The 19,717-nt window shown below is 42.8% G+C and overlaps 1 protein-coding gene across 3 annotated transcripts in view; it reads left to right on the forward strand.

Moving 5' to 3' along the window:
- The first annotated feature begins 1,391 nt into the window (after positions 1-1,391).
- SYTL5 (synaptotagmin like 5) overlaps positions 1,392-19,717 on the forward strand; it is a 239,796-nt gene continuing 221,470 nt past the window's right edge. For 2 of the 3 annotated variants that reach the window (XM_037001524.2, XM_037001520.2), the window contains exon 1: positions 1,392-1,739. The gene's annotated coding sequence lies outside the window, so the exon portion shown is untranslated. The remainder of the gene's footprint in view (positions 1,740-19,717) is intronic. The other variant, XM_037001525.2, reaches the window with a different exon arrangement.

Below are 19,717 nucleotides of genomic sequence, written 5' to 3' on the forward strand. Positions count from 1 at the left end.
GAATTCAGAGTATGAGAGGCTTTAGAAAAGGAGAAGAAATAAAGTTGGGTAAGAAACACCACCTTAGAGACTTGGAGAGCAGAGGTAAAGAAAGTGAGGGATGATGTTATTCAGGAAAGCAGGTACAGAGAAGGAAGAAATGGAAAGGAAAATAGATGGGAAAAGATGGAAAGTATAGAGGGAGAGGTGGAAGGCTGGGAGGAAGGTCCTGGATGTTGGACCTTGGAGATTTCAACAAATATTTGTTTTCCACTGTGTGTCAGGCTGTGTGCAGTGTTATTGGGACATTGAAAGGAATGCCGCAGTCCCTGCCCATCATAGGGGAGATCTAAGTTTAGAATGGTGGTAAGAAAGGTACGATGAGAAGGGGCGTGTGCTGGAGGGAGATGGCTCTTTTTTTCTGATTAGGCAGTAGCCTTCTGTTCTTGACCAGGGTTGCAGGAAATGTGGCAGCTGAAATGCTGTCCTCAAAATGTGGAAATGCTCCACATTCCTCATTCTTGTTTGTTTTCAACTCTACTATCCCTTCACTCTTGCCAAGACCAATGGTATTTTTATTCTACATGCTCTTCCTCCCAATTTTTGTATGAGGGAGGCAGGACCCTGATCTGACTCCTCTGCTCCCAGCAGAACAAGATAACCTCTACCAGAAAAATGACAGGTCCCAAGGCAGATTCCCAAACCATATTTGCTGGAGACATTACTCCTTCTACTAGTCCTGGCACCCTCTGGCACCTTGACTGTCCCAGAAAGTTTGGGTAGGGCCTCGGCTACTCTTCCCATTCCCAGTCAGAATAGGAGGGAACCCCCTGGCACCAGGGTTCCGTCATCCACACGGCACTCTTCCAGGACCCTGGAGGATCCGAGAGGGGAGAGGCTTATAGCCACCTCCATGAAGAGGACTCCAAGCAGGTGGGAATAATTTGTCCATTGGCTCTGGTGGGCAATACGGGGACCCCGGGCATAGATACCAACTGTAGGAGGGTCTGCGCATTGCCACAACCAGCTAGCAGGTAGAAAGTGCATTAGACAGGCAGTGCTGGGGGCGACAAGGCCCTGCAAGGTAAGAGTCCGGGCAGAGGGGAGACCTATGGGAAAGGATACACCTGGGATCTTGCGGAGCCAGTTGCACGTCTCTCAGCTGGGTAGGTTCTGGCGCCACCACAAGGGGGAGACCGAGGATGGCGGGCTATGCCGCGCTGGTCTGAGACCTGGGGTTGGTTGTGCCTCCTGGAGCCGGTTGGCACAACCTGAGGGAGGGCCCTGGCAATGCCCTGTCCGGGTGGCAGGTGTGTTGAGCTCAGATGGGCAGCCTAGGGGGCGGGTACCGAGGGGGCGCGGGGCGGAGGACAGGGCCGACCCACGACGGCACTGGTCCTGCGGCGGCGGGCGGTCGTGTGGTCCGCAGGGGCTGGCTGTGCCTGGCGACACTCCGCCTGGTGGGCCCCGGCGCGGCCGCCTGGGGGCGCCGGGCAGAGCCCCGAGCGAGCCCCGAGCAGGCGGGCGGCTGGAGACCGCCTCCTCGCGCGCGGTCCGGCACCTGCGCGGGGCGGGAGCAGAGGGGCGCGCGGCGCGAGCGGAGGCGCCGAGCGCGTGAGTCACTCGGCTCCCCGGGGCAGGGAGCCGCACTTGGCCTCCCGGCTGGGGTCTACATTTCATCTCCGGCTTCAGCGACTCACCCCTGAATACTACCCCCGCTGAGGCCAGACCGGCAGCCTTTCCGTCTAGGCGAGGGCCAGGTAAGTTTCTCCTGTTCTGATGCCTCGTGCTTGGGTGACTGGGCCGGGGTTGCAGGTAGGTGGTGGTGGTGGTGGTGGTGGGGGTGTCCCGGTCTGCGTCTCTGTCTGCCTTTGCTTCCTCCCTCTGGGTCTCTGCATTGGAGACGGAAAGTTAGATTTTTAAAACGCAGCAGAAAATATCCAATTATGCTCAGACATTAGCCAAGCCAAACTCTGGGGCCATATGCTTGATTTCCCGGGTTCCTTCAAATGTCCGGATGCGGCGTTTATGGGGCTAGGAATGTTTGTTTCCAGTGTTTCCCTCCTCCCCCACTTTCTCCCTGGGTGATTCTTAGAGGTTTGGTGGCGAGTGGAGGAGAGCTAGAGGGCTGAGCTGAAATCCTTTGCCAGGGCGGTTTCCTCATTCTCGGCGAGGTGGCAGATGTTTTACGGTAGCCTGAGTTGGGATCTTGGAGCAGCCTCTCCAGCCCAGGACATGCCAGAGCCGTACGTAACTGCAATCGCTGCATATTGATCTCGTTACCGTTGCCTGAATCAAAATGTTCCGGAGGCACATTAGTGTGAATGCCACCGTGATGCTGAAACAATTCATTGAAGGACTCTGTTGGATATTTTATTTTTAATGTATTCTAGGAAAATTTTAGGAGACTACTGCTGATCTTATTTTCAGAGATGCTTCACAACCTATTATTTCCCTTGCAAGAAAATCAATGAGCACCTATTTCTGTTTCTTATAAGGATTTAACAGGGCAAAGCTCGTGTTAGTTTTCCTTTCTCCCGTACGTGTGTGTGTTGGGGGGATAGGCTTCCACTAACTGACTTTAGAAAGAAACCAATGCACGGGGGTTCCTTCCCCCTTTCTCTGCCATTAAGCACAGGTGTTTCTGTGACTATTAAATAAATAGGTGCTAATTATGGCTGTTGGGTTTTTTTTTTTTTTTTTTTTTTGCTTAATAGTAGAGAGCCTCCTGGAATGTGCATTTGTGCACAGCTCCTGCTGACGACTGATTGCTTTTTCAATGTTGTTTGGGTTGATGTAATGTTAACAGGTGGTCGCAATTCACAGCACAGAATTCTTCTGTTCTAGACAAACATCCTGCTGATCTGGGAGGAAAGTACTCCCTCTCCCCGCCCCACCCCCCAACAAAACCATGTTTCTATCCTGCTTTGTGGGATGGAGAAAGCTGGCTGGAGAAGCTTCTCTGACAGTTGATTGAGTCGCCTATCAAATTGCTCCCTCCTGAATTGTCATTTGGTTTTATAGTCAGTGATTATAGAAAAAACCGCCCCCTCCCCCGGAAGAAAAATAAAAGCTTACATGTTTAGTCAGATCACAGGGATAACTTTCAGAGTTGAGTGAAAGCTTCAGTGATTCTCTTATTCAGACCTCTTTCCAGGGAGTCTCCCAAACTGAGTTAGCTTTCTGACCTTCCTGATAACATGACCCTTTTCTTCTGCATATCTCTATCTCAGCATTTGCCATCTTGTGACTCTTGGTTTATACAGAAGTCTTGCTCAAGACAGTAAAATGTCTTGGAAGGCAGGAGTAAGGTCTTACTTATCTTTACATCCCTGTAAAGATGGGATCCCTGTAAAGAGCCTACTAAGGTGGGGGTCTGGTGAAGAAATGAAGGCATGAATAAATAAATTTGGCAGTTCAGATTGGGTTTATTATTCCTTGCACACACCTCAGCATGTTTTTTCTTCATTCCTGGAAGATATTCCTTTTAATTCAGTAATTCTCAAAGTGTGGATCCTCAGACTATATTGTGTTCTAAGTAAATAAGAGTTTGGGATATATGGAAAACATTCATATATTGTGGGTTTTTTTTGCTGCATGTAATGAAAAGCCAACTAAAAATGGCTTCAACAGACAGCAGCCTGACAGCAGGTGATCACTGGAGTTGCTAACAATGTCAGGATTCTGGGTCAGTGCCTTCTCCTCATGGTTTCAAGATGGCTCTAACAGCTCCAGACATTACATCTTTATCCCATGTTCAAAGGCAGTAAACTGGAGTGGAAAGGGGTAGAATAATTTCTCTCGTGCAACTTGCTCTTATCAGAGAAGAAATATCTTTGCCCAAAGTTCCCCAGCAGGTTCACCTGTGTCTCATTGGCCAAGCTGGGCCATGTAGCAGTCTTTAGTGACAAGGGAGGCTGGGAAAATGAGTATTAAGCTTCTCAGCTTCTATAGAGGAAGGAAGGCCAGGGAGAGGGAGGCTGGAGATGGCTTTAGGGAGCTAACCAGCAAGGCTGTTAGACTGTCATGAAAATGATTCTCTGTTAACCAGTAACCATATTAATGATTGGTCTAAGTAAAAAATTAGTGCAGCGAAAGCACCTTCAGAACAGGTTTCCCCCCACCGAAGGTGTATGATAAGGGTGCTAAATAATCACTTTTGTAGAGCGCATTAACTTTTAGAGACTGCAGGTAGAAAAGATAAATATATATATACAGCTTATATGGTTTGCATTGCATGAAGTATGGGTCAGATCAGTCCCAGGAACAGAGTAAACACTGAGTAAATAGTTGGTCCGTGAGTAGACTATTGAGTTTGGGAGGGTCACAACTTAACAGGGACAAATGGAAAGGGTTTAGCAAGAAAAAACTAGTGGTTTGCCACCTCTGCATTGAAATGCTGGTTTACACAACCTTTGAGTCATTAATTTGGATCCTAGGAACTGGAGGGCAACTTAACAGGAGGGACAAGAAGAGCATAAGGAGAGAGAGTGGGTACTGACAATGTAGGTGGTCACATGTCACATTGTCTTTGGGGAACTGTGCTGTGGGAGATATATTACAGGAGATGTTCAAGACGAGTCCTAGCACACAAAAAAATTTAAAGTTGATGCAGTACATGAAGAGAGCATATATTACTGCCAGCTTTGATTATTGACTCTCTTTCCCAGTAGGAGTCATGACATGTTTACAGAATGACCAGGGTTTGAGGACATAAAGATGGGAGATCAGTTAAGCAGGTGTCAAGAGACTGAAACCTAACAATTGCAAGACGTTCTGCCTTAGATTTCTCACCAGTCAAAAGAATGACATAGATTATCGGTGGTTCTCAAACTTTGTTGGACTTTAAAAATCACCTGGAGAGTTTTTAAAAATCCAGATTGATGGGCTGATCTCCAGATGACTTAAATTGCAACCTCTGGGAACAGGAATCAGGTATCAGGATTTTTAAAACTTGCCAGATGATTCCAATATGGCCCTGAATTTGGGAATTGTATTAGTGTGCTGGGGCTACCATAATAAAGTACCACAGCCTAGGTGACTTGAATAACACATTTACTGTCTCATAGTTGTGGAGGTTAGAAGGCGAAGATCAAGGTGTCAGCAGGTCTGGCTTCTCCTGAGGCCTCTCCCCTTTGCTTGTTGCTGTCCGCCTTCTCCCTGTGTTCTCATGTGGCCTTTCCTCTGTGCACGTCTGTGTCCTAATTTCCTGAAGGACACCAGTCCTATTGGATTAGGACCCACCCGTATGGCCTAGTCTTTAAAGACACTGTCTCCAAATACTGTGACACTCCGAGGTACTAGGGGTTAGGACTTGAACATATGAATTTGGGAAGGGGGACACAATTCAGTACATAACAGGAGCCAGTGGAGAAGGACAGCCCGTCTCCAACTTTAATGTGCGTGCAAGTCCCCTGAAGACCTTTTCGTAATTCAGTTAAGTCTGGATGGGCCCTGAGATTCTGCAGTTCTGACAAATGCAGGCGATGCCAATGCTATGGGACCACAGATACTACCTTAAATAACATGGCTCCATGTACATCAGTTGTTCTGAAGCTCCAGCAGGCATTAGAGTCACCTGGAGAGTTTGCTAAATTTCTGATTCCATAGGTTTGGGGTTGAGCGCCGCTTCTAGCAAGTCCCCAGGTGATGTGATGCTGCTGGTCTAGGGACCATACTTTGTGTGTATTTCTGGCATTTTGCGACTTTAAGGTATTGGGTGATACTAATTCACTGCATACGTCAGTGTCTGTGAAGTTTATCCATGATATTTGCTATCCTAATCCCTGATAGCGTTGCACCTTTTCTTTTGTCAAGCTTAATTTTTCTGCTCACAGGACAAAGGACGAGGAGATGGGAGAAAATGCTACATTGCGGTCTCCTTTAATCTTTCATACAGATGGAGGTGCATGAACACGGAGGCTGTCCATCAGCCCATCTATCTCTATTCATGTTTCTCCTCCAATCACACAGCTAAATTGTAGCCTGCCCTTATACCAGCTGAAAAGATATAAAATCAAGAAAGATGATTTTATAAAATCAGTTTGCTTGCTTTTCATATATGATTTTTTGAAAGATTAACTACTCTATAGATTGTATAATCTCAGTGGATATCACAAATTTCTCAGGACACATTAATCTTCAATTACTTGATTTAAACACATTTTAATTTCTACATGAGATCAACAGTAAGCTACATCAGACAATGTCCCCTTCTCCTAAATAATCAGAGATGGGAAAACAGCTTGCCTGCTCTTTGAGAGTTCAATTAGTAAAATTCACATTCGGTGGATTATTGCTCATCTGTGGGAGTAAAACAAGAGACTGTAAATGTGAGACTAGATGGTTTAGAAACAGCCAAAATTTCAAGCTAGTGACCTGGGTATATTCTCAAGAACGTGATTGTATTTTAGAAAGTAGATGTCTATCTAAAATAATCATACGTGTACAGATGGTTCCTGACCTACAATGATTCAACTTAAAAAAAATTTTTTTTGACTTTATCATGGTGCAAATCAACATGCATTCAGTAGAAACCATGCTTTAAATTGTGATCTTTTCCCAGGCTAGTGATATGCACCATCCTCTCTGTGATGTTGGGCAGGTAGGTCCCAGTCAGCCACACAGTCCTGAGAGTCAACTACAGAAACACCGAGAACCCTTCTGCATCTGTACAGCCATTCTGGTTTTCACTTTCAGTACAGTATTCAATAAATGACATGGGATATTTAACACTTTATTCTAAATAGGTTTGGTGTTAAATGATTTTTTCCAGCAGCAGGCTATTGTAAATGTTCTGAGCCTGTGAGTGTTTAAGGTGGGCCAGGCTAAGCTATGATGTTTGGTAGGTTAGGTGTATTAAACGCCATTTTTGACTTATATTTTCAACTTATGGTCAGCATAGAAGATAAAAAGTCATCTTTGTACATTAAGTCACCACTGAGATTGTATATAGACACATAAGTATGTATATACATATATACATTATGTTTTTTTGCTCAGTTTTTAAAAGTATTTTAGGTTTTTAATTTTAATGTTCTCTACTAAATGTCTATATGAAGCAACTAAAATATTTTCATTTCACACTTAAAAATGGACTCAACTTATCCAATAAATCCTTTAAACAGAGATAAAAGCAGATTTCTTGCTCTTCCATTTCCTCTCAGGCTGTTATCAAAAAAATGCGTCTTGCTCAAGTTTTTCACTTACGTGTGACTTTTCCACAGTCATGCCAGGCGTATGGGGCCTCTGCTCAGAGTGACTTTGCTGATGCTCTAATAAGTGTTTTGAGTCTAGCCTCAAGGCTTTCACAGTTTCCACGTTCCTGGTCAGTTTTGCCAGCAGTTTGCGGACGTATCTCCCAGTGGTGTCTGGGGAAGAAGTCAGCCGTCATGTTTCCAGCCTGGTCACCCGACCCACCAGATTGCACAAGCTCAGGTGTGGAGATGGATGCAGTAGGCTGTCAGAGCCCAGTGCCCTTAAGCGTTTGGCTTTTGAAACGAATTCTGTTTCTCCTGATTTCATGCTCAGCAATCAACCTTATGATTCTCCATGTTCATTGCCTTCAGGGAAGGAATAACCTGGCCAGGCTGTGGGGTCTGCCTGTAAGTTCTATTTCTCATTGTAAATTACTAAGCTGCCACTCTGGCTTCAAACCCTTCTGAATTTTGTGAGTGTGAGTCAGCATCCAGCACCTTCAAGCCTGATACGTGCAAAGACACTGATAAGATCAGTTATCAGAGGTGGCAATGCTCAGTGCCAGGCCTGGTGACAGTGAGTCACCAAAGTGTGTTAACGCCAGCTAGTGGTTATTAACCAGTTTCTGCATAGCAGGTACTGTGCACTTTTATTGACACGATCTCATTTAGTCTCCGGAACAACTTTGTGAAGTCGTACTTCAACTTGCATTTTACAAGTAGGAAAACTGAGCTGTAGGTTAAACATTTGCCTCCAGTCAAATGGCTACTTTGGCAGAGAATTCTAGTTGCCACTCAGAATCCTTTTGCACCTTCCCTCTTAGTGACAGAATCCAGTTTCATTCCTGGTGGTGCTACATTCCATGACCAGTGTCCGTCACACAGCACCTCTTGCATGGAGGGATGACCCTAGGACTGAGTTCTGCCAGTGAGATGTAACTGTTGTGTTGGGCGGGACTTCTAGGAAGCCTGCCTGAAGAGAGTTGACTTGGCCAGGAGTCTATACCTCCTGTTTCCTCCAGCTGCTAGCCTGGAAGGCAGGCCTGGTGGCTAGAGCCATCCTGGATCATGGCTTGATCTCTTAGGTATATGCCAGCATTGAAGCTGTTAGAAAGGTAGAAGAGGGAATTGGGGCCTGTGATGGCAGCCTGGAACTCCTGTGCCAGTGCCATTCCAGAGATCTTTGCTTGCTTCCCAAACATATTAGTGTTCTTTTAGCAGAGAAGAAAGGTAGGAGTGGCTGTTGGGTAGGCAGTCGAGAGTGTTTATGCACTATTGATAAGTGCCTAATATTTATTTGATCTGTGATTAGGTACATGTGTTTGAGTTCCATTGCTGCCACTTACTAGCTGCGTCTATTGGGCACATCCTTTCAGCCTACCTTTCAGCCATTGATCCAGTGACCAGTTTCATGGGTGTAACCATATAGCACCTTGCCTTAGCCTCACCATGAGTATTTCATTTTCCACCCCAGGGCTTCTTTGATGTTTCAACACGGAGTCCTGCTGGAAGCCCTGGCTTGTGTATGATGGGACGTGAGGGAGTTAAAGGCTTGAGTAAATCCTTGACTAATGCGGGATGGAAGCCAGAGATAGGCGAGTGCTCCCTTCTTCCATTGTTGGCCAAATCATTCTGAACTGTGTTTTAGTATTGTTTGCTTCTGAGAGGTTCTAATAGGATTAGGCCCCAGTTGCCTACAGTTGTGGCCAACTCAGAAATATGCTCTTATATTGATTTTCTCTCTTTTCCTGTTATGCTTCCCCAATTCCCTACTTTTATTCCCTGGAATTATGTCCCTAAATAAATTACTTGCATATAAACCCTTGTTTGGCTTTGCATTTCAGGGAAAGCTCAGGTTTAAGACATTGTATAACCTTGAATTAAGCTGTACTAATAAAACTTTTGCACTTGCTGACACTTTTATGATAAAGCAGTGTACTGTCTTTGGTGTGCAAAGATGATAATACATTATGCAATTGGATAGTATTGGGTGTTGGAATGGGCATGGATCAATAGGAAGTGCTAGGCTTTGTTGATGGGAGTGCAAATTGGGTAAAGTCATTTTGGAAAAGAAAACTTCGCTCTGTCTTGTGAAGTTGTACATTCACATACTCTATGGCCCAGCAATTTCATTTCTAGGTGTAACTCCTAGAGAAATTATTCTGCATGTGAACCAGGAGCTCGCTTTAGGAATGTCCTTAGCAACATCGTTCATAATACAAAAATACCAGAATAACCTAATTGTCTTTTTTTTTGTTTGCTTGTGCTTTACTTACTTTTTTTATTAGGGTATCATTGATATACACTCTTATGAAGGTTTCACAAGAAAAACAATGTTATTACATTCACCCTTATCGAGTCCCCCTGCACACCCCATTGCAGTCACTGTCCATCAGTGTAGTAAGATGCCACAGAGTCCCTGTTTATTTTCTCTGAGCTACACTGTCTTCCCCATGATCCCATACACACCATGTGCAGTGATCATGATATCCCACAATCTCCTTCTCCCTCCCTCTCCACCTGCCCTCCCCCACCTCCTCTTTGGTGACCACTAGTCCCTTCTTGGAATCTGTGAGTCTGCTGCTATTTTGTTCCTTCAGTTTTGCTTCGTTGTTATATTCCACAAATGAGGGAAATCATTTTGTATTTGTCTTTCTCTGCCTGACTTATTTCACTGAGCATAATACCCTGTAGCTCCATCCATGTTGTTGCAAATGGTAGGATTTGTTTCTTTCTTACGGCTGAATAGTATTTCATTGTGTATATGTACCACATCTTCTTTATCCATTCATCTACTGATGTACACTTAGGTTGCTTCCATTTCTTGGCTATTATAAATAGTGCTGCAATAAACATAGGGCTGCATATGTCTTTTTGAATCTGAGAACTTGTATTCTTTGGGCAAATTCCAATGAGTGGGATTCCTGGGTCAAATGGTATTTCTATTTTTAGTTTTTTGCGGAACCTCCATATTGCTTTCCACAATGGTTGAACTAGCTTACATTCCCACCAGCAGTGTAAGAGGGTTCTCCTATCTCTGCATCCTCGCCAACATTTGTTGTTTGTCTTTTGGATGTTGGCCATCTTAAGTGGTGTGAGGTGATATCTCATTGTGGTTTTAATTGCATTTCTTTGATGATTAGGGATGTGGAGCATCTTTTCATATGCCTGTTGGCCATCTGAATTTCTTCTTCGGAGAAGTTTCTGTTCAGATCCTCCGACCGATTTTTTAATCAGGTTATTTGCTTTTGGTTTGTTGAGGTGCATGAGCTCTTTATATATTTTGGATGTCAACCCTTTATCGGATATATCATTTACAAATATATTCTCCCATACTGTAGGATGCCTTTTTGTTCTACTGATGGTGTCCTTTGCTGTACAGAAGCTTTTTAGCTTGATAAAGTCCCATTTGTTCATTTTTCATTTTGTTTCCCTTGCCCAAGGAGATGCGGTCAGGAAAAAGTTGCTCATGTTTATATTCAAGAGATTTTTGCCTGTGTTTTCTTCTAAGAGTTTTATGGTTTCATGACTTACATTCAGGTCTTTTATCCATTTTGAGTTTAATTTTGTGTATGGGATTGGACAGTAATCCAGTTTCATTCTCTTGCATGTAGCTGTCCAGTTTTGCCAACACCAGTTGTTGAAGAGGCTGTCATTTCCCCATTGTATGTCCATGGCTCCTTTATCATATATTAATTGACCATATATGGTATCTGGCTCTGTAGTCCATTCCATTGGTTTATGAGTCTGTTCTTGTGCCAGTACCAAATTGTCTTGATTACTGCGGCTTTGTAGTAGAGCTTGAAGTTGGGGAGCATAATTCCCCCACCCCGCTTTATTCTTCCTTCTCATGATTACTTTGGCTATTTGGGGTCTTTTGTGGTTCCATATGATTTTTAGAACTATTTACTCTAGTTCGCTGAAGAATACTGTTGGTATTTTGGTAGGGATTGCATTGAATTTGTAGATTGCTTTCAGCAGGATGGCCATTTTGACAATATTAATTCTTTCTATCCATGAGCACGGGATGTGTTTCCATTTATTGGTATCTTCTCTAATTTCTCTCATGAGTGTCTTGTAGTTTTCAGAGTACAGGACTTTCACTTCCTTGGTTACGTTTATTTGTAGGTATTTTATTCTTCCTGATGCAGTTGTGAATGGAATTGTTTTCCTGATTTCTCTTTCAGAATAACCTAATTGTTTGTTGATGGGAATATAAATTAGAAAATGATACCCATTATTTCACAATAGAATAAAAATTAACCACTGTTACATGCAGGAACATAGATGCATGTTAAACAAAATATTGAAAGAAAAACTGAGCAATGACTTCATGCATAACTTTTATAAAGCTCAAAAACAAACAATACCATATAATACATTATGGAATCATGCATACATGACCAACTATAAAGCAAGGTAAACTCACAATTCAGGTAGTGCTTTCCTGTGATGTGGAGACAAGGATGGTATAGGACAGGAACATACAGTAGATACACTGGCATTAGTAATGGTGTAGGTCTTGAATTGGGTGATGGGATCATTGAAGCTCATTTATTATTCTTTATGGTTTAAATGTGATATAGATTCTTTTGTATACATATGTGCTGGATATTATATAATAATTAAAATACATGAAACCACCATCAGTGAAGATGCTGTACTAACAAAGTGCACGGCCTCGGGAAAGCCACCTCTAGCCCTCAGTCTGAACTAATGGCTCTCAGAGTCAGTGCTCTTCAGCCTGTGATGTATTTTCCCCATTGTGTTCCCAAATGTATTGCAATCCATTAGAATGGCAGGGCACAAAATTCAGTTTTCCTTATGGCCCTTAAGGGTCACGTTCTCTAGTATATTTAGAAAAGAACAGTTCGTTGTGTCCTCTTTGCTCCTCCGTCCACATGCCTGTGGTTCCTGTGTGTCCTGAGGCTCCCCACTGCTCTCTGCTGTGCACGTCCAACTGCCATGTTATTGCTGGTCTCAGCACAGCGTTCTTGGGCTACCATCCCCCTTGTTTCTAACAGTGTGTGTGTGCGTGTATGCGTATGTGTGTGTATATGTATTGGGAAGGAGTATAATGGTGTTAGGGAGTGAGGAGTCTGTGAATGTGACAATTCTCTTTAGTTTCAAACGTACTCATTACTTTCCTTGACACGAAACCATAAGGTTGTACCAGATCTTCAATTCTAGGCCAGGTTTACAACTTTAAAACATTTTTGTGCCGTGGATCCTTTGATGAAGCCTATGGCTTCCTTATCATAATAGTGGCCTAAATACATAAAATCAAGCATACTGGATTACAAAGAAAACAATACTGAAGTACAATTGTCAGGATAATAACAAATTGGTTCTTATTGGATCTTATTAAACAAAATCTAGTGGTGGGTCTAATGATCACCCAATTTTAAAGTAGTAATGAACATAAAGGATATTTCACAGTATCTGTAATAACTGTAATGTGACATGAAAAATGTCTGTGATTTCCAACTGGCGACACAGTCATAGGTGCTAATACAGTTGTGGTTTGCTGCCTACATTTATATTTGAAGGAAATACTAAATTTCAGTTTCAGATTAATGAACATAAAAATGTAATTTTTCTCCCATCCATGGTCATGAGGCCTGTAATTTCCATCCATATACCCTTGGGAGTCTGTGGACTGCCATCCCACCTCTGCTCCAGGTCAAGAACCATGCTCTAAAGCAAAACAAAGGAAATAACAACAGCTGAGGGAAATGAATAAAAGTGAATATCCAATATCATCTAAATCATAGTCCACAAGAAAAGCACTTAACTCTACACCCTTCGTGGGGGTGGTTGGGGGAGGTACAAGCACATCTCAGTTCCCATCCTTACCTTGTGGCCCTGTTTGAGAGGACCTGATTCCTCAGTGCCCCGCAGGCAAGCCTCCACTCTGGCAGGAAGTCCTGCCTCCTCGTAGGAGCTGGTCTCACCCTTGGATGCATCAGTCTCCCTTCTCCACTCTGTTTTCCTAAGAGTCCCCCACCTTGGAATAATGCTCTACTGAGTCCCACACAACAATGCAGGGTGGCCTTTGGCTCCCTGAGTCTGCTCTTCAAGGCCAGGTGCCATGGTGAGCTGGAGTGAGCAAAGCACCTCTCCTAACTCTCCAGTACTGACACTTACTCTCAGAGGTAGCCCTGTCTTAAAACATGAGGAAAAAGAAGCATTTCCCCAACCACTCCATAAATTAGAAGGATGCTCAAGTGGATAGCGAAGGTTGTATTGTACAATTGTCGTGTAGACCAGGAGTAGCTCTTTATCGATCCCACAGCCCCTTTCAAATGGGCTCACTACTGAGCTGTAGGCCTTGTAATGTCATTTCTGTGAGCCACACAACCACCTGGCTCCAGTTAAAAATTTCTGTTTATATGAGCCCATTGGGTGCTTAGATGGTGTCATTTGTACCAGCCACAATACTTGCTGACTGATTTGTTGATCGATTTCTTAGTTTAACTATTTTTGTATAATTGATGATGAATTTTTAGTAAACTTTATATTTTAGAACAGTTTTGATTTACAGAAAAATTGTGAAGATAGTACAGAGTGTTCCCATACACCTACACCAAAATTCTTCTATTAGTAACATGTTATCAGTATGGTACATTTGTGACAGTTAATGAACCAACACTGATGCATTATCATTAAGTAAAGTCCATAGTTTATTTAGATTTTCTTGCTTTTTACCTAATGCCCTTTTTCTATTCTAGGATCCCATCTAGCACCCTACATTATATTTTATCATCATGTCTCCTTAGCCACCTCTTGACTGTGACAGTTTCTCACACTTCTTGTTTTTGATGATCTTGACAGTTTGGGGGAGTACTGGTCAGGTGTTGGAATTTGGAATTTGTCTAATGTTTTCACATGCTTGGATAGGGGTAATGGGTTTTTGGGAGGAAGACCACAGAGGTGAAATACCATTCACACCACCTCATGTCCAGGGTACATATGATCACGAACTTGCTGCATGACTTAGCACTGTTGATGTTGCCCTTGATCACCCAACTGGCGGTGGTTGTCAGGTTTCTCACTGTAGTTACTTCACCCCCCACCCACTTTTTCATGCTGTCCTTTTTGGAAGGATGTTACTATGTGCAGCCCACACTTAAGTTGTGGGCAGTTAGATTCTACCTCCCAGAGGGTGGAATGTCTATGTAAATTATTTGGAATTCTTCTGCAAGGGAAAATAGCCGATTGACTCATTTATTCAATTATTTATTGATGTTGGTATGGAATCATGGTAATAAATTTTTAATCAAATAATCCCAATCTTAGTCCACTAGCATGAATTTCTGTAACTAACTATGGGTAGCCATATAGATACTAAGCACACACACAACAAAAAGAGTAAAACTAATGGTTACGCATGGATTTTTTTCACTATTTGTCTTTTCATTTGGGTTAATTTCTAATCACAAGAATGATTCAATAACATGGTAAGATATTCAACCATCAAAGAGTATACAGTGAAAATTAGGACAGCTTTCCATCCCATATCCTTGTGTCCTTTTTTAGAGGCATCTTCTGTTAACTATTACTGATATTTTTCTAGAAATTTCAATGCATATATTAGCATATATCTATTGTTCTGCTTCTTTAGACTTTTAGGAAAAGGGTCAGGAGAGGGATAGCAAGGTAATGAAAGAGAAGAAAGGGGAGGGCAGGGGCAGACCAAGATGATTAGGTCAATCATAGAATTCTTAATCACTGTATTTGCTTGGAAAACATTTCATTTTTCCAAGGTTTTTTTCTGATGGAGTTTTGCCACATTTGTCCATTTTAATCCCTTCTTATCAAGGAGTATGGCTGTATTAGTCAAGCCTCTTAGTTGAAAACAACCAAATTCTCTCTGCCTTGTTGAAGCAGAGGGGTTGATGTGGAGGTATTAGGTGGCATGGTCTTTCTGGCCCCAGTTCTCCCCATCTCTATCCATGCCTTTTGGAAATGTGACTGTGTAGTTTTTCTCAGTAAACGACAATATTTCTGTGTCTCTTGAGTCTGAGCTTGACCATGTGAGTTGCTTTGACCAATAAAATGTTAGATATGCATGTAAGTGGTGCCGGGGTTCTTGTTTGCAGAGCCAAAGAATGAGCTTCACAAACAGTCAAGGTAGGAGAGCAAGGTACAGGCTTTTATTTAGAGATACAGTGAAAGGATAGAGCTCCCGGCTCATGCCAGGAGGGGACAAGAGAGTCCGTAGTGGTGTGGTGGGTTTTATAGGCAGCTGAGGATTTTTCGAGAACATGAAAAAAACTTAGGGGTGTGGACTTGTTAAGTGGTCTCTGAATATTTAGAATTAACTTAACACAAGAAACTTCCTGCTCTGATGATTTCTTTCTGCGATACCAGCATCTTGGTCTGGGGGCATATGAAACAAGACCACCTGTTCAGCCCCCAAAGGTGGGCTGAGGTATTGTTTGCTAAAGAGTAAGTTAAGAATTTCTAAGGTCTTAACTTCTTGGGTATTAAAATGCAATCTTATCTTTAAGGTGGAATCCTTTCTGCCTTTTACTGTGTTGTTTATGCCTGGGCTTACTTGCTAAATTAGTTGCCCAGTTTGCAAAATCACTTCATCAGATCTGAAGGAGGAAAGACAGCACATAGGCCTGGGCCTTTTAGTATGCTAAAGTGAACCTTACACATGATTATAAATGGTTAGCATAATAAAACATGTGCTACTCTTCTTTATCTGGGGAACATTAACTGACTTCACTGAAGAATGATTCTAGAGCTCAATGTTTAACATAGAGTTTTAGCAGAGGGGTTTCCTTACATGTAGTTACATTGCCCTGACTGCAAATATCTCACCCTGCCCCCTCTGGAGGTCCTCACCCTATTCTGACTACATCCTCTGTCCCTGTCTTATAAGGACTTGAAAAAGCATTTGTACATTTATTCTTTTGTTCTTGCTCCTCTGTCCTCTGTAAGAGAACATGTCCAGGCTAGCCTACTGGAGGATGGGAGACGTGATGCTGAGCCAAGTCTTAGATTGATTCACAGCCAGTTGTCCTGCAGACATGTGGGCAAGGTGAATTGCAGCTGACCATAGATACATGAACCAGCCCAGCCTAGCCCATCTGAACCCTGTAGATTTATGAGCTAAATAAATGCTTATATTTGGATGTCACTGAAATGTTTGGGTTTTTATGCAGCATTATCGTGACAATGAATAATGGATATAGGTAGTTTACAGAGTCCTTGGGAGGGCTGGAGAACTTGGTTTGGATGCTACTTGGCCAGGAGAACTGGCCACAGGACATTTCTAGCAGAAACTTCACTCCTGCTGCCTCATAGTACTCAGCACTTGTGATGCTAGAGAATAGAAAGTTCCTTCGCAGTGTTTTCCACAGGAATCAAGTGTCTCCAACCCATTCAAGAATCAATCACTGATATCCCTCACAAAGTTTACTTCCTCACACAGCCCTCCTGTGGATGCATCTAACTGGTAGAATCGAAATAACACCTGGAACCTTAGCTGCAAGGGAGTCTGGAAATATGTTTTTCAGCCTTCTAGCCTCTGCAATACAAGAAGGCCTAATTGAAGGAGTTTGGAGTAAGTATGAATGCGTCACTGTACAGTATCTGCCACAGAGGCATAGAGAAAACTCAACATCCTGATCTCCTGATTGTCTGCTGTGTCTGCATAGGGATAGTCAAGGTATTGACACTCCTAGCATGTGGAATCTGAAGGGGACTATCCCTGGACCCACTAGACTTACTATGGCAGTCTTAGCTCCAGCAAAACAGTTTGGTTCTGATTCTGATACTTGGTTCTGAAGGTATTCCCTGCCTTTTCCTCCTATAGCATCTGGCAGAGTGAGTGGCATCTGAGTAATTCCAGGTGAAACAACACTTTAATTATATTGGACACTATAAATAAGGGGTTTTACCCCATTTCACCTTCTCTGTAATGAGTGAAAAGCCACAGGCAAAGGCATGTAGAAAAGCATATTCATACTCTCATGTGGGTAAGATGTAAAGGAAGAAATATATCCCTGTCTCTGTCCATCCCCTATGCTCATGTGCCAGTTTCATTGAACTAAGTATCCTAAATACCTAAAGGGTGACAGTAGTGGGCTGATGGGTTTTTAGCTTATTTATGCCCTCCACCCCATTCCTACCACAAACTAGGATGGCCTTTGAAAGTGTCTGGTCTGGGTCACGTGGCATTAACTGTTTGATAGAAGACATTTCTACTAAATGAAAAGGCTTTGGGTGTAGGCGTGTTTATTTGTAGAATGCCAGTTGTGAAATTGGCCACATGAAATCTTTATTTGTTCTCTGTATCCCTCTAAAGACTTTGTCTCTGCTAAATATTTGCTGAAACATTTTGGTGACCTTTTTGTGTTTTAATTTAATAGGCAAAACCATGCTGTTGCTAGCACTACAAACACTAAAAAAGATTGCATTTATGAAGTATTTTAAGGAGGGAATTTTGGTTCACCTGGGTGAAAAATTAGCCAATATCTGGATCTTTGGTTACCAGAAAAAAATAGGAGCAACCCCACTGGAATATATATATATGCTTCAGAAGAGCATATAGCCTATAAACATTCAGAACTGTGGCAACATGACAAGAACATTTACTTGGAGGATCAAAAGAGATTCTGATATTGTCAGGATGCCACTTGGCCCATGTAACTTTCTACATTCAGTCATTTGGCTTAATATCCCTTGTATGTTGATGAAGAATCTAAATATGGAACAATACCACTCAGCTAACTTGCAGTTTGTGGTAGACTCTCGTTATTATTGTTACTTTCTAAACTAAATTTGGTTGTATGTTACTAAAACTACTTGTGACAAGGTCTGAAACTTCTGTCCACAAAGGTGCCGGACTTAAATCAAGACTTAGGCTGAGAAAACCTATCCCCACAGATTGGCCCCCACCTACACCACCCACTAAGCTACTCAGTATTCCCCTCCCTGTAGAATCTTCTCCTAGCCAACTGGTATGATTGTTGGTCACTGATGGTATCATATATCTTTCTACTTTTATCTGTACCTTTTGACCTGCCTAGAGGACCCCTCTATGCATCTGTGATTTCCACTATATAAGGCCTTGTCTGGCTTAGACCAACATAAAGTTCAGCTGTAACTCCAGAATTCTGGTTTGGTCAGCCTTTGCCCATTGCTTCCTCCTCTGAACCACTAATGCATCTATATTTTTGGCTGTGAGGCCAGCCCTTCTGTGCCTCCAGTATATCTATTCACAGCTAAAACTAGAATGTTAGCCTCTAGAGGACACAGGTTAGACAGACTTGTAATTTGTGTATCTGCAGCCTCTACGTTAGTGCCATACAGATATAATCAGGACTCAGTTGATGGCATAGGATGCCTGGAATCTCTAGCACAGAACCAGAGTTTGGGCAGCAAAATTCTTGACATTTCCCCAGAGCTCCCTGCACTGGCACTTCTGACTTCTGACTTCACTCCTGTTTGTACAAGGGTCCCATTATCTCCTCATTGCTTCTGTCCAGTAATGGAGAGGAAATGTCATTTGTCTCACTGGTCTTTTGTCCCACGTGCACACTCACACTTTATGTGTGTGAAGTGCTGAAGTAGTGTGGCCTTTGGCCTGTGGCCTTCGTGATTATGTCACTTAATGCTCACTGCAGCCCTTAGAGTGTCCACTATGCCATTTTAATTCCTATTTGAAGATGAGGAAACAGGCATGGAGAAGTTACGAACCTTATTATGTCACCAGCTATTAAGTGGGGGAGCCAGCATGTGAATTCTTCTCAGGTCTATACTGTTAACCTCTATATCACACTGCCTTTCCTGATGCCCTGTTGGTGTCCATTCGATGATCCTATAAACCGCAGTTTCCTGAGGTAGAAAGTTTAAGCAAATGGAAGGGAATTGCTAATTCAGAAACTTCTGTTATTCTCACTGTGCCTACCAAGAATCCCAGAACATCTTCTTGGTGGAGATTAAGTGTTATAGTCCCTAAGGTCACAAAACACAGGACTTTTGAAATACCCATGTCATTAAGATAAAATCTTACTTGTAAGTAAAGGCAGAGCAGGGTGTGAATGCACACCAAGTAAAGCACAGAGGCTGGGATTCTGCTATTGCCACTTACTGGTTATAACATGCGGGTGTTACTTTACCTCTCTTACTTGGCACTTAGTAAATAGTAAGCAAGTGTTCACTCTTATTTCTATTCCACGATGTTGCCTTAGCCCTCTAGCCTTGTAACAAAGCACAGTGTAACTAGCTTTTGCATCCACTAGAAAGCAGCCTGCCTCCACCTAATTGAATTAAATAAAAACATTTATAAACATGAGAGGGAACAATGATGCTGAAAACATGGATACCTAAGAAGTCTAGATGGTCAGGGTGACTGTTTCCTTTGTTAAGGGGATGATGAGTTGGAAGGAAAACTAGCCAGTCACTCCAACCATAAAATGCTACCAATTTAGGATTTGTTTTATGAAGACTGTGGCTTGTATCCTGGCGCTCTTCATTTCATATCCACCGGGGGAACAACAGTCCTTTTTGGCTTTTTGAGTTTC

Source organism: Manis javanica, chromosome X, assembly GCF_040802235.1.
Source record: "Manis javanica isolate MJ-LG chromosome X, MJ_LKY, whole genome shotgun sequence".
Taxonomy (NCBI): Eukaryota; Metazoa; Chordata; class Mammalia; order Pholidota; family Manidae; genus Manis; species Manis javanica.